Source organism: Tiliqua scincoides, chromosome 1 (assembly GCF_035046505.1).
Source record: "Tiliqua scincoides isolate rTilSci1 chromosome 1, rTilSci1.hap2, whole genome shotgun sequence".
Taxonomy (NCBI): domain Eukaryota; kingdom Metazoa; phylum Chordata; class Lepidosauria; order Squamata; family Scincidae; genus Tiliqua; species Tiliqua scincoides.
Window position 1 is genome coordinate 99,714,709 of NC_089821.1, and position 12,964 is coordinate 99,727,672.

At 40.7% G+C, this 12,964-nt stretch overlaps 1 protein-coding gene and 1 pseudogene across 2 annotated transcripts in view; both read right to left on the minus strand.

Moving 5' to 3' along the window:
• Positions 1-12,964, minus strand: part of RBMS1 (RNA binding motif single stranded interacting protein 1) — a 163,453-nt gene that overhangs the window by 132,548 nt on the left and 17,941 nt on the right. The gene's annotated exons all lie outside the window — the stretch shown is intronic.
• LOC136638061 (5S ribosomal RNA) lies at positions 3,131-3,247 on the minus strand (annotated as a pseudogene).

A 12,964-nucleotide genomic window follows, 5' to 3' on the forward strand; every position in this document is an offset into this window, starting at 1 on the left:
AGGAAAGGTGCTTTCTGTCACAATTCTATGCATGCCTACTCAGATAGAGGCAGAGAAGACAAACAGCACATGAATCTTGCTGTCACTGGCAAGAGCAGGCCATCTACTGCCCTCAGAAGGGCAAAGCCTTGGGGGAAGTTCCATTTCAGCTGGCAAGTGCTGAAGGAATACCTGCAGATGCAGGAAGTCTGCAAAAGGATGATTGGCAGTGCTGGAGGAGAGACTCACTAGTTTCCAATGATTGCAAATCCCACATGAGTTGGAAACTCATGGATGTGTTCTCATATGGAATATCTGCACATTTAGCCTGAACTTTAGCCCCTTTGAGATAAAATTCTAGTTGCATTTTTTTTCTTTGGTGAATTATCTTCTTTTTTCCCCCCTTAGAAAGAAGAACAGAGTGCAATTCACATGCCCTGGAAATTTATGGCAAGATGTCCACATTTGAATGTATCTGGATTGCACCCAAACTGAACTTATGTTTAGTAGGATGCAGCTATTCTATTTTTAATCAAGAACAGCAACAGTTAGGCAAGACACAAGACAAGACAATATTTTTCATAACACTAGAACTTTAAAAGGAAAAATGTGTTTGAGAGTGACACGTTCACTTAAATTTAGGAGTAGACTCAAGTATACATATCCTCCTAATGAAGCAAGAAGCATCAGCTTTATTTGGGAATCATAGAGGTTGTGAAGAGCTTCTTTTTTTGCTATACAGACTTTGCTCCTCTCTCTGGGGAGAGAAAAGAGACAAAACAAGAGAAAGGGAGCTAAAACATTTGTTATTTTATAGGTAATGGTTATGTGTAATCTAGACTTTAGAATTTTTTGTATCGTAGTGTGCAACTGTTACTTTGCTAACAGAAAAGTGAAATATCAGAATCTATACCAGCCATTTTCAACCACTCTGCCGTGGCACACTGGTGTGCTGTGAATGGTTCCCAGGTGTGCCGCGGGAGTTTGGTGGAGGGTCATTTGTTAATAGGACCATTGGGGAATATGAGCCCCGCACCAACAACATGGTGTTGCTTGTCAGTTGTCCAAAAACTGAAGGTGTGCCTTGACAATTTTAGTACTTTGTCAGTGTGCCATGAGGCGAAAAAGGTTGAAAAATCACTGATTTACACCATTGTCTATTAGCTATTCAATCTATGTTCACCTTAATCCAAAATCAAACAACAACTACTTCTATAGGGTTCACTCAGAAAAGCAAGGTTTATTTTTGCACTCAGGAGGAGGGTCATGTTCACTGAAGTCATGCCAAGAAATAGATTGCTCAGCTTCCTAAAGAGGGCCTTCATAAGAAGCAAAAAAAAAGCCCTTGTGGATCAGGTCAATCTAGTCAGCTTCCTCACAGTGACCCAGCACATAGACAACAAGATAACTGTATCCTGTTGCCACTCCTATGAATCCAGCACCCAGAGGTTGCATATAATCATTATGGTTTGTAACCTGTGATGTACTTTTCCTCCATAAATCTGTCCAATCCCCTTTTAAAGGTATCTAGGTCAGATGTCACTACCACATCCTGTGGCATGGAGTTCCACAGATGATTTCCCCTCCCTGACCATCTAGCAGGCCAACCACTTTTCTGGCAGGTTTCTTGCTTCTAACATATTTGACACATTATTCCCTTTAATGCTGCTGGCCATACACTCCTCAAAGTCTTTCCTGGCCTCCCATATGGTCTTTTTAAATTTCTTTTACCAGAGTTTGTGTTCCATTTTATTTTCCTCATTAGGACAAGGCTTCCATTTTTTGCAGGAATCTTCCTTGCCCTTAATAGCCTTTCTTCATGGGCAGAAGCACCATGAAAAGAATGGTAACGTACCCTGCTTTTGTAATGGTGTGTGTGTGTGTGTGTGTGTGTGTGTGTGTGAATTGTAACAACTCAGGAAAATTTCATTCCCTCTAACATCAGTGACAGCCAGTGTTAAGGGTTTGCTAAACTTACTTAAATGTTCATGGGAACATGACCTCTGACACAGGGAATGAGGACCCTCTTCTTGTGGCTTTTGAAAGGCATGAGTACAAGCTTTAATATTACTATTTTTGTAACAGTAGTCACTGGCACGTGCACTTCCATGAACAAAAATAGTAACATTAGAAGCAGCCATCAGCAGTACTACTTGTGCCATCCAAAGACACATAGAAATAATTTTTCTTTCTTTTCTTACCTGAGAAACTTCAAATAATGGCTGAAATTATATGATGTTCGCTGGAGTGCAATACACTGTACTTTCAATAATACTAAACTCCCATAATTAGGACTCTTTAGAATCACAAAGAGGTACATTATATCCCTCACACTGAACTTAGATATGTGGTCACAGCTAAAAAGCAGCAGTTTTCAAACTCTGGGAGAGTTTGAGCCACTCTAAGTTCTTATGGGGGCGGGGGGAAGGCAGCTACATGATCCCCAGGATCGCATCACTCAGGGGGCTGCAGGGGCTTGGCTGTACTTACCAGAGCCTCCTGCAGCCTCCCAGGGGTGCAGGGAGCCCTGCATGACCATCTGCAGGGCTCCCCGAAGCTTCAAAAGTGAAAGTGGAGCGATCGTGCTCCACCTCCACAAAACCAGAAGTGGAGCACAATCACTCCACTTTATTATTATTATTATTAACAGTATTTATATACCGCTTTTCAACTAAAAGTTCACAAAGCGGTTTACAAAGAAAAATCAAATAACTAAATGGCTCCCTGTCCCAAAAGGGCTCACAATCTAAAATGATGCAAATGAATACCAGCAGACAGCCACTAGAACAGACAGTGCTGGGGTGAGGTGGGCCAATTACTCTCCCCTTGCTAAAAAAAGGAGCACCCACTTGAAAAAGTGCCTCTTACCCAATTAGCAGCACTTTCACTTCTTAAGCTTCAGGGAGCCCTGCAGATGATTGTGCAGGCCTCCCCGCACCCCCAGGGGCTGCAGGAGGCTCTGGTAAGTACAGCCAAGCCCCTGCAGCCCCCTAAGCAATGCAATCCTGGGGATTGCATTGCTGCCTCCTCCCTGCCTCCTCCCTGCCTCCGTCCATTAAGGAGGCAGAGGCCAGGGTCCTCAGGCTGGGGCATCACAACGCCCCAGTTGGAAATGGGTTGGCAACCTTCAGTCTCGAAAGACTATGGTAGAAGCCTGCAGCACCCGGTATTCCCAGGCGGTCTCCCATCCAAGTACTAACCAGGCCTGACCCTGCTTAGCTTCTGAGATCAGACAAGATCAGGCATCTGCAGGGTAACAGTTGCTGCCCAATTTGAAAAGCCCTGGCTGAAAGTATTCCTAATCAGGAGCTGTGTTCTGAGGATTCAACTCTTAAGAAAAAAAAAAAATTTGGGATTCCCCCTGAAGACTTGCTATTATGTGCCCAGTCCCTTATTTGGCATTTTCCTATTACTATTCCTATAAGAATCCTTCCTATTCCATAATCCACAGCAACAAAAAGAGTGGGAAAACAAATTGGTTGAATTGATGTAATTGCATGAATACATTGAGCTAAATGATATCTTTCACTGTTTTCTTTATATATCAAGAATGCAAATGTTAAATGTTAACAAATGTATTAAGATGCAAATTCCATCAACTCAAAGGAAACTTCAGGCTTGTTGTTAAGATCTATCTTATATTGTTTTTAAAAGTATCTTTTTAAAGCTTCAACAGAATGCTCCACTGCAGGGAAGGCAGGCAAACAGCAACTCAAGTGTAGGAGGAAAGGAACTCTCCCTTTGGCACAGTGCCTCACTATGTACCCAAAGCATGCCAATATCTAATAGCCACACACCCTGTCACAGCCTTTTAAACATACTAACCGCAGATATGAAGCTCAGCATTCTAGCTCTGTTTCCATTAATCAAGAGAACAATTTTCAACTTCTTCAGATGTGGATTCTCAATTAATTTGAATTTTGCTTTTGTACACCTTGCCTCAAACGGTAACAACACTTACAGGGCAATCCTATGCATGTCTATTCAGAATGAAGTTCCATTGTGTTCAGCAGATCTTACTCTAAAGAAAGTGTGTAGCATTGTAGCCTTACATGCTAGTTTCACTAAAAAGCAATTGAATGATATAGAGACTGTTGGCCCAATCCTATTCCGCCCCTACCCACTGGTGCAGCTGTACCAAAAAGGCACACACTGTATCCAGGGGTGGTGGTGTATTCATATTTCTATTTAAATCCTCTTTCACCTCTGTAATGGGTCTTCTCAGACCTGTGCCAGCAATTTCAATGATACAAGTCCAAGGAGAGAAAGGGGTGGAGAGGTTGCTACTGGAGGAGACAGGATCCAGCACACACCATTGCTATCAGATCTACTCTTCCCGCAGCCTCCCCACCCTTCTCTCCTTGGACTTCCTTCCCCTTCCCCATTCAATTTCACCCCTGTTCTGCCGCCAGTCAGGTCAGGTTGCCATGGTGTCCCTTGGACCTACCTTAGATGAACTTCAGAATGCATATGACGTATGATGCACAGGGTGTTTGTTTCCCCCATTGTCACACCACCTGAAACTCAATTAAGATGGCACTAGGCATGCAGACTTGGAGAGGATACCCCAGAACTGGGATATCACCACCACGACCACCAAGTCCAGTGATCACCACTGACCTGATCACTGACAGCAGGAACATCAATAGCAGGGCCTCTGATAACACAGGCCAACACACATTTTTCTTCCTTAAACGGTATACCAATTCCTGGATATATTTGGGGTGCCGATTCCAAAAATGGCATCCATTTTGCCCTATCACGTCTAGTTTTGGAGACACAGCATAGCCTCTTGAGTGAATGGTTCAAGCAGCTTCCTCATGAGGAAGCTGCTTGAACCATTCACTAATGAGGCTATACTGTATCTCCAAAACTAGACATGATAGTCTTACTTGAAAATCCCCTTTTTCCTTTTGTGATTTTAAATCTGGTTATGTTATTATGGAGGCCAAACTTCCCATACAGGCCACAAAAGGAGTCAAGTCAAGCTCCTGGTGACAACATCCCCCTCCCAAGGGTAAACAAGTCTGGAAGAGCAAATCATTTGTTTAACCCACTCACTGTGTCTCCTAATCCAAGCACTGGTTATGCAAACACATTAAACTTCTCACAGGCCAAACTTCCAAAAATCCCTGGTCAAGCTACAACACAACTTTTACCTCTCTAGGCTGGAATAGTAAATCGTTGCTTAAGTGTCTCCTATTGTTGTATTGTTAACTCAATCACTGCTTATTGTGTAAGTTCCCCTAGCTAGGAAACCAGCCATTAGACACACTGGATCTTGCTGATAAGGGACATCTTGACCCCAAACACCCTGGTGGGTGGCAGTTTCCCCCCAGCTCAGCACCCAGCCCATTTCGGTCGCAGCAAAAACCCTTTTAAGAGAGGGCTCCGGCCATGTGCTCTCTCTCTCTGACTCTTCACCCAAGGCAGAAGGTCCTCCTCCCAGGACTCTTCCCCCCCCCATCCATCTGCTCCTCAGGACAGGTAACTATCTTGCGTTCTGGAACTCTTTCCCTTCTTTCTTTCCCACCTATTTCTCCCCTTCTCTAGTTAGCAATTGGGTTCGGCAGACCAGGGACTCCTAAAATCCTCCCCTACAAATTTCCCTTTTCCTGATTTCCTCGGATGCACCAAATACTGCTCACATGCAACCACCATAAGTTAGGTACACTAGATACAAGTACTAGAAACATATACTTATCATTTTTCCATGTGCATTATGTTTACCTTCGTGCTTTTGTAATAAAATTATAATCTTTTATTAGAAGTCATCTTTCTCCCAGTCTCCTCCTTAAGCTAAATAAGGAATTTCTCTGCATTACGCCATCTTGTTTATCCAGCATGTGGTCTTGAAGTTCCAAAAAGGGTAGTATACAAATTCCCCTAAACAAAACAGCCCTTTTGGTAACAATAGGGCAAAATGGATGCCATTCTTGGAATCAGCACCCCAAATTCATATCAAACCACCATAAAGTTTGGGAAAAACTTTTCTGACCCTCAATTTTGTAGGCCTGTGTAATGGTCTTAGAGAACAGAGAGGAGAAGCTTTGTGGATATCACATAGGGCACTGGAGTAACCATCAACTTCAGTGTGGGCAGAGACAATGATACACTTTTCTATCTCTTAACTACCTCAGTGGTTTCAGAGTTCATTTATATATTCAGATGATTTATATACTGCCTTTCAGAAGATCTATAGATCCCTAAGAGATAGAGAAGCCCAGTAAAAGCCCAGCAGAAGCTTGCCTGAAGCTTGGAGCAACTAATGAAGTCCAAGTGAGAGCTCATTTCCACCAGTATTGTACATGCTGCGAACAAACCGTGTAAGTAGTCTCGATATCAAGTTTGATTTAAATCACTGAAAATTTGACAGTTCACTATTCTCATGGGTAAACTGCATATCAAAGCAATGAAAGATGCTGAGTGCTGTCCCCAATATCTATTAGCGCCCAATCCAATCCAACTTTCCAGTACTGATACAGCCGCAATGCAGCCCCAAGGTAAGGCAACAAACATTTCCTTACCTTGAGGAGGCCTCTGTGACTCCCCCTCCCTTGCAGGATGCAGTGCATGTCCCACTGGCATGACTGTATCAGCACTCGAAAGTTGGATAGGATTGGGCATTCAGTATTGGCATTCAGCTACCGTGTTGAACCAATGGAAGGCTTTGTTATGAATGACAGATTCTACACATCTTGCCACAACAGTGAATAATTTCCATATTTTCTGCATAGTGGCATGTGGATCCACAAGAAAGAACTGCAGAGGCTAGCAGGCAGAGTTCAGCAAGTTATGAGTTCCCCGCTAACAGCTTAGTCCTAACCAACTTTCCAGCACCAAGGCAGCTGCAATGCAACCCCAAGGTAAGGGAACAAAATTTCCCTTACCTTGAGAAGGCCTCCGAGAAAACCGTACCACCACAGGATGCGGCTCCTGCTCCATTGTCAAGGCTGCATCAGTGCTAGAAAGCTACTTAGGATTGAGCTAAAAAAAAAACACTTCTACTGTAATGTTGTTCTCTAACACTTTGGGAGCAAAGGTTAAAATGAGTAATTTTTTAAAATTGTGATAATTCCCCCTCCAAAAGCAGATTCTGAAAATCATTATGGTGGCCCTAATCCAATTCATGAACACACCACAAAACATTTTCCCTGCCTTTGTAACTCATTCTTCAGTCATATCTCTTTTCCTAAGTTGCAAACCTCACAAGCATCCACTTCTCACCTTGCAAATAACAATTTATTGGACAAACAATGACAACCTCTTATCTTCACAGGATGAATGATTCTAGAACAAAAGGGTTGTGTTGTGTAGCTACCAGTGAGTGTTATTAAGTCTTTTTGAAGGTCCCTGGCAAGAGATAGAGAATAAAATAAAAAGAATGTTCACATAATATAGAATTCATTAAGATAGATGTAAGGTGGTAAATACAGCAATACCTCCAATAATGTCGCTTCTTTGAGTGCTGTTCACTACTGCATTTTTCATTCTGGGTTGATTGATAGCTACTGCATCCAATTACAACAGAATATTCTGGCCAACCAGCACTAATTTTCAACCTTATTGTCAGTGACATCTCTTATATTGCTGTTTCGCACAGCACTCAGCTGTCCTGGAACATATTCCCCATGTTATTGAAGGCATTACTATAGTTATACTTTCTCATAATACAGCTGTTTTAGATTATTAAATTATGAAGCAAACACAGAAATTTCTAGTACTTTTATTTCATATGACGTGTGTCATAATCAAACTGGAATTATTAGGTCTTAATTTGAGCAGATTTCACTAGAAATCAAAACAATGTTTTGTGTTGAAAGCCAGGTTTCAGACCCAGGACATATGGAATAGAAGAAGAGAGCACTTCTAAACAAGCGCATAAAGCCATTCCATTAACACTACATAACTACTGCCGGTCCTCATTCATCAGGGATTATCAGGTAAGGTTGAGAGAATGTATCCTGTGGCAAGGATGGAAGAGCCCTACCCCATCTTTTTTTTAGAAATGAACCTCTGATTGTAATTCTGCAGCATCCATATTATGATCAGTTTATGTAACTGATAGCCCAGTCCTATCTAAAGCCCCCCTTGGACAATGCAGCTATGCCACCTGAGCGTGTGCTGCATCCTGCAGGAGGTGCAGTCCCAGAGGTCTGTTCCAGGTAAGGGAACATTTGTTCCCTTGCCCAGGGGTAAGCCTCCACTGCCTGGTCTACCAAGACTTGCAGCAGTGATTTTGCTGGCGCAAATCTGAGTGGAAGATGGATCAAGGGAGAGGGATAGGGAAGGGATAGGATATCCCTGGGAAGGGATTGGATATCGATGGCACTGCAGCTGCCAATACCACCCCCTTACTGGCCTTGACATATTCTCCTCCCTGCCCCAGACTCCTCCCTACTCCTCCTCTGCCTCCTCGCTCCCCCTTCCCTTGCACTGACTTACTGGTGCTGGGGCTTTTCATGGGTCCACTAGTGCACAGCTTCGGCTCCTCACTGCTTGTAGCAGCAGCCTGGCTGTGCCCTATAGTGTTTCATCTTTTGTGACAGCTGTAAAGCACGCTGTGTATGTATCTGTAACTGTAATATTCACTTCAATGGGGTTTGTTTGGGTCCATCTGTTATAATAAAGATTACTAAGAATCTCCAGAAAAAAATGAGCAATGCTTACAATGATATATTTTGAGAACTCCTGCACGTGCACTCTTTCTTGCATATACATATATATTATTTCAGAGCATGAATAATGTATTCTTAGTTTGCCATTAAGAAATAACAGTAACGAAGTCTGTGTCAACTTGAATGGTATTTTATGTTTGTTTGAACTACAGGATTAGTTCGAAATTAGATTTTGTAATGATGTGAAAGAAACAATCCTACATTTATGTGGTCTGTTCCACAACAACAGGAGCCTAACAGCACGGCCTAAACTGATTATTATTTCTCATTGTGACAGCTATGGTTCAGGGCAGAAAGTTCTATTATTAACTTAGACAGATATTATGACAATTATATTGATTTGCATCTGCAGTTTTTTAAAATCTTATCTTATATAATTTCAACTGAAGAGTATACATAGCTCAAGCACATCACTTTCTGTTTACGCTTTCATTCAATTAAACATGGCTCTAGTCTACTTAACATATAATTGGGAAAAATGTACAATTATCTAAAATTACATTGTATTAATGCTCTCCCTTTTGATCTCCAGGATCAAACAGTCCACAATGTTTGGCACTATCTTGTATTAATGCAGTTTAATTAATACAAAATTAATTATTCTCTGGTTTGTAAAGTACACATTTATCCTTTTTAGATACTACTGAATCTCATTTCACTCCTTCAGATAAACTCACTTGCCCATGAGAATTCAATTCTCCAAAGGTCTGAATTACATAACACACAACTTTAAGGTCACAGTCCTGTGAGCAGTACACACAAAATTCTTCATTAAGCTCTGTTCACGCTAATGAAAACTAGAAACAAGTTTCTAGGTTTTGTGGAGGATCTGCTTTTTCCTCATTATCTAATGCTAGTGGCTTATGGATGTAAGGCTGGGCATACTCATATCTACTTTTGATTTATATTCTGTTTCTGGAATTTTTTTTTTAAACAAGAAAACCAGCACTTCACAAAATAGATATCAACAGAATAGTCAGCTGTCAACAGTGCTGAAATATAACTTAATTAAAATGGCTTCAATAAAACATGAATACTGGCTTCCAGGGATATCATATTTTATATTATTGAGTAACTCATAAGAGGGAAGGACAGATGTGTTGACGTTTAATTGCACTTGGTGGGGCAGATAGAGCAATGGAATAAAAATTATTTTTACAATAGATACATAGGGGATGAGTACTGACTACCAACTCTGTAGCTAACAAATCAAAGTATACAAACACAACTCTGGGACATATATTAATCAGTTAATTATTACAAATTGCTTAATTTCTGGTTTCTATAGTTCAGATGTAAAAGTTTATTCTCCATGTACTCAGAAAGCTGAGGAAATACTTACAGATGACTGATTTATACTCCTGTTTATGTGAAATATAATGACTATCATATGAGCATAATGGAGGCCTTTTAGCTGTGTCCTGATCCAAGAAAACTGTGTAACTATGTTTAATTGTATATTCTCCAGTGTGAGAAAATCTCCAAAATCTTATTGTAAACACTGAATGTCAGGAACAGCACAATAATGGGTTTAACCAAAAATGACAGTTACTTCTTTCGGAATTACATTTCTTTTACCCTGGATTACATATTGTGACTTTATACCTCTGATGACCTTTTCCATGGACACAATTAAAACCTGCCATATACAGCTCCACAACATGCTCTCATGTACTGACAATTTTCTTTTGAATAGAGGCCCCCATAAGTTATCTTGTCCTGTCTCTTTATCCTGGCAGAGATATTTATTTACAAGTTAATGCCTGACTTTATGAAATTGTTAAAAAGTAAGCCTATATATTTTGTACATATTTCAGTTGCTGTCACATGCAGGCATATTTGCACATCATGCATATTCTAAACAGTATTAATCTACATTACAGCTATGAACCACAATGGCAAATCTAAAAACTTCTTATTCTGATATATACCAGTTTGTGGCCAAAAATGCAAGGAGAGACACAGGCCTAGTAAAGGAGTTGTTATTAATAACTGCAGACTGGGTGTGTAGGTGGAGAGTTTTAGGACAAAGAACAGTACAATTCAGAAACAAAAACATTTGTTTATTGTTGAGAAGATATCACGTATGCAGTCAAAATGTCAAATGTATAGTTGCTCCAATAACTGCAGAAAACAAAAAATTCCAGTAGAGCTGTGAAATTTCCTCTCAAATACTTACTATCCAATCAGCACAGGACTTTGTTTTTTTACTTGCAATAATTAAAAGATATTTCTATAAATAAAATATTTGAGTGAATTTTAAATACATACATACATACATACATACATACATACATACATACATACATACATACATACATACATGATCCATGGCACACCAATTACTAGAGAAAATTGGAAAATGTGACATTTTAATTTGAGGGTATGAAGATTACCTCATAACACATGTTAGCATTCCAGCTAACAATTTTTGTTTGCAAACTAGGCAAGGGTTCTTGCAATTTTTTTTAATGTTTCAAAATTTTTTGCAACTCCCCCAAAACTGGCTCAAGACCCACTGGTGGGTCCTGACCCACAGTTTGGGTAACAGTGGTCTACAAGGATCTGTGCCAGGACTTTGACTACTAGCACAAGACCGAGTGGATCCAAGGAGAGTGGCAAGGCTGGGCAGGGGCATAGAAAACTGACAGCGATGCTGCAGCTAATAACCATCCCCTGCTCTCCCTGACACAACTCCCAGTGGCCCCAATCTTAACATTTTCCTCACGTGTCCACCTCAATCCTTCCTCTCTCTGCCCCCAATGCCAGCCCACCCACCATACCAACCCGTCTCCTCCAGCAGCGGTTGGGTGCTCCAGGAAGCAAGCACAGTTGCCATCCTTCTGTGCTGGCGGCTCCAGTGCAAATGTTGTCACTGCAACCACGGTACTGATGGGAAAGCCTCCCACTGACAGAACAGTAAGTCTGTCAGCAGAATCTGTCAGCAGATTGGGCTGTTAATGTCATAGAATTGAAAAGCTGTACAGTGGGCCCTTGGTATCCACCACCACTCTCACAGATACAGATTTCTGTGGATAATTAAATCTGTGAAAAGTCTTTCATCAGAAGTTCCTTTCAGACGCCTCCCCAAGCCACAGAACACCTCCCAGATGCGACTGGAATAGAACACTACACTAAGCTACACTCCTATGCACAGTTTCTTGAGAGTAAGCTCCAGTGAAGATGATGAAACTTACTTCTGACTAGACAAGCATAGGATTATGCTCTAAATTTTCCATTCACTTTTTAAAACATGGGTTTCTGAAGAAATGACTGGAGAACATTCATTATTTATTTAGCAAAGTATGTTTCCCTGCAAAAGATTGTGTTTAAATCATTTCAATGGCAACCTTTGATTCTAAATTCCTTGCAACATGTTAGTCATAAGATACATTCCATTCTTATGAATGCTTACCTAAGAAAATGTATGCTTCCTAGAATAGAATGAATTCTTCCTCTCCATTGAAATGATTCAATGACATATTGTTCATATGTGGATAAAATTTGACCCTTGCACATACTCATTTAATTTAGCAATGTTCAAGGGACTATTCCATTGAACGGTACTCCACATACTTCTTTCTTATGAATAGATTTGCATTTAAAGTTATCACTGGTAGATATAAGCTTTAACACCTTGGTTAGGGGATTCATGAAGGGATTCATTTTTTTTATCTTGCTTACATTTCTTATTATGTGACTTTGCCCAAATAAACTTAATAATACCAGAGTTTTCATACAGAGAGCAATAAGACACTCTGTAGTGTAGACTTCAGTGAGATTTACCCAGTGTAAGCAATCTATAAATCATCCTATTAAGGTAGTGAAAGTCTTTTGGATATAATCAGTGATTCATCACAGAGTACAACAGCTTTGTGGGTGGGTACACATGCCAGATTAATTCCAATTGTACTGTGAGAAATTCATCCAAAGGAGCTAAAAGGAAGGTTGTTGACTTGCAGACAGGTCATGAGGACAACTGGCTAGTCTTTTTAGAAAAATCTAGAAGCATAGTTAGGATCCATGGAGAGAAATAATGGATAAAGAGGCAAAATCAGTCATGCTGCCAAATGAAGGAATTGGTTCCAACAGATTCCTCAATCAACTCAAAAACTCCAACTTCAATGCACTAAATCAGACTATTCTAATCCATAAAGAACTCCTGTACACTGAAGCTAACAGGACACCAAGAGTACAAGTATAGTGGATGCAGGACAAAAAAATCAGTGGGAAAATAGGGTGTGTTTTCCCACCAGGAATGCATTTTCACTGTCATGCACTCCTGAAAACTAACTGTCCAATCCTAT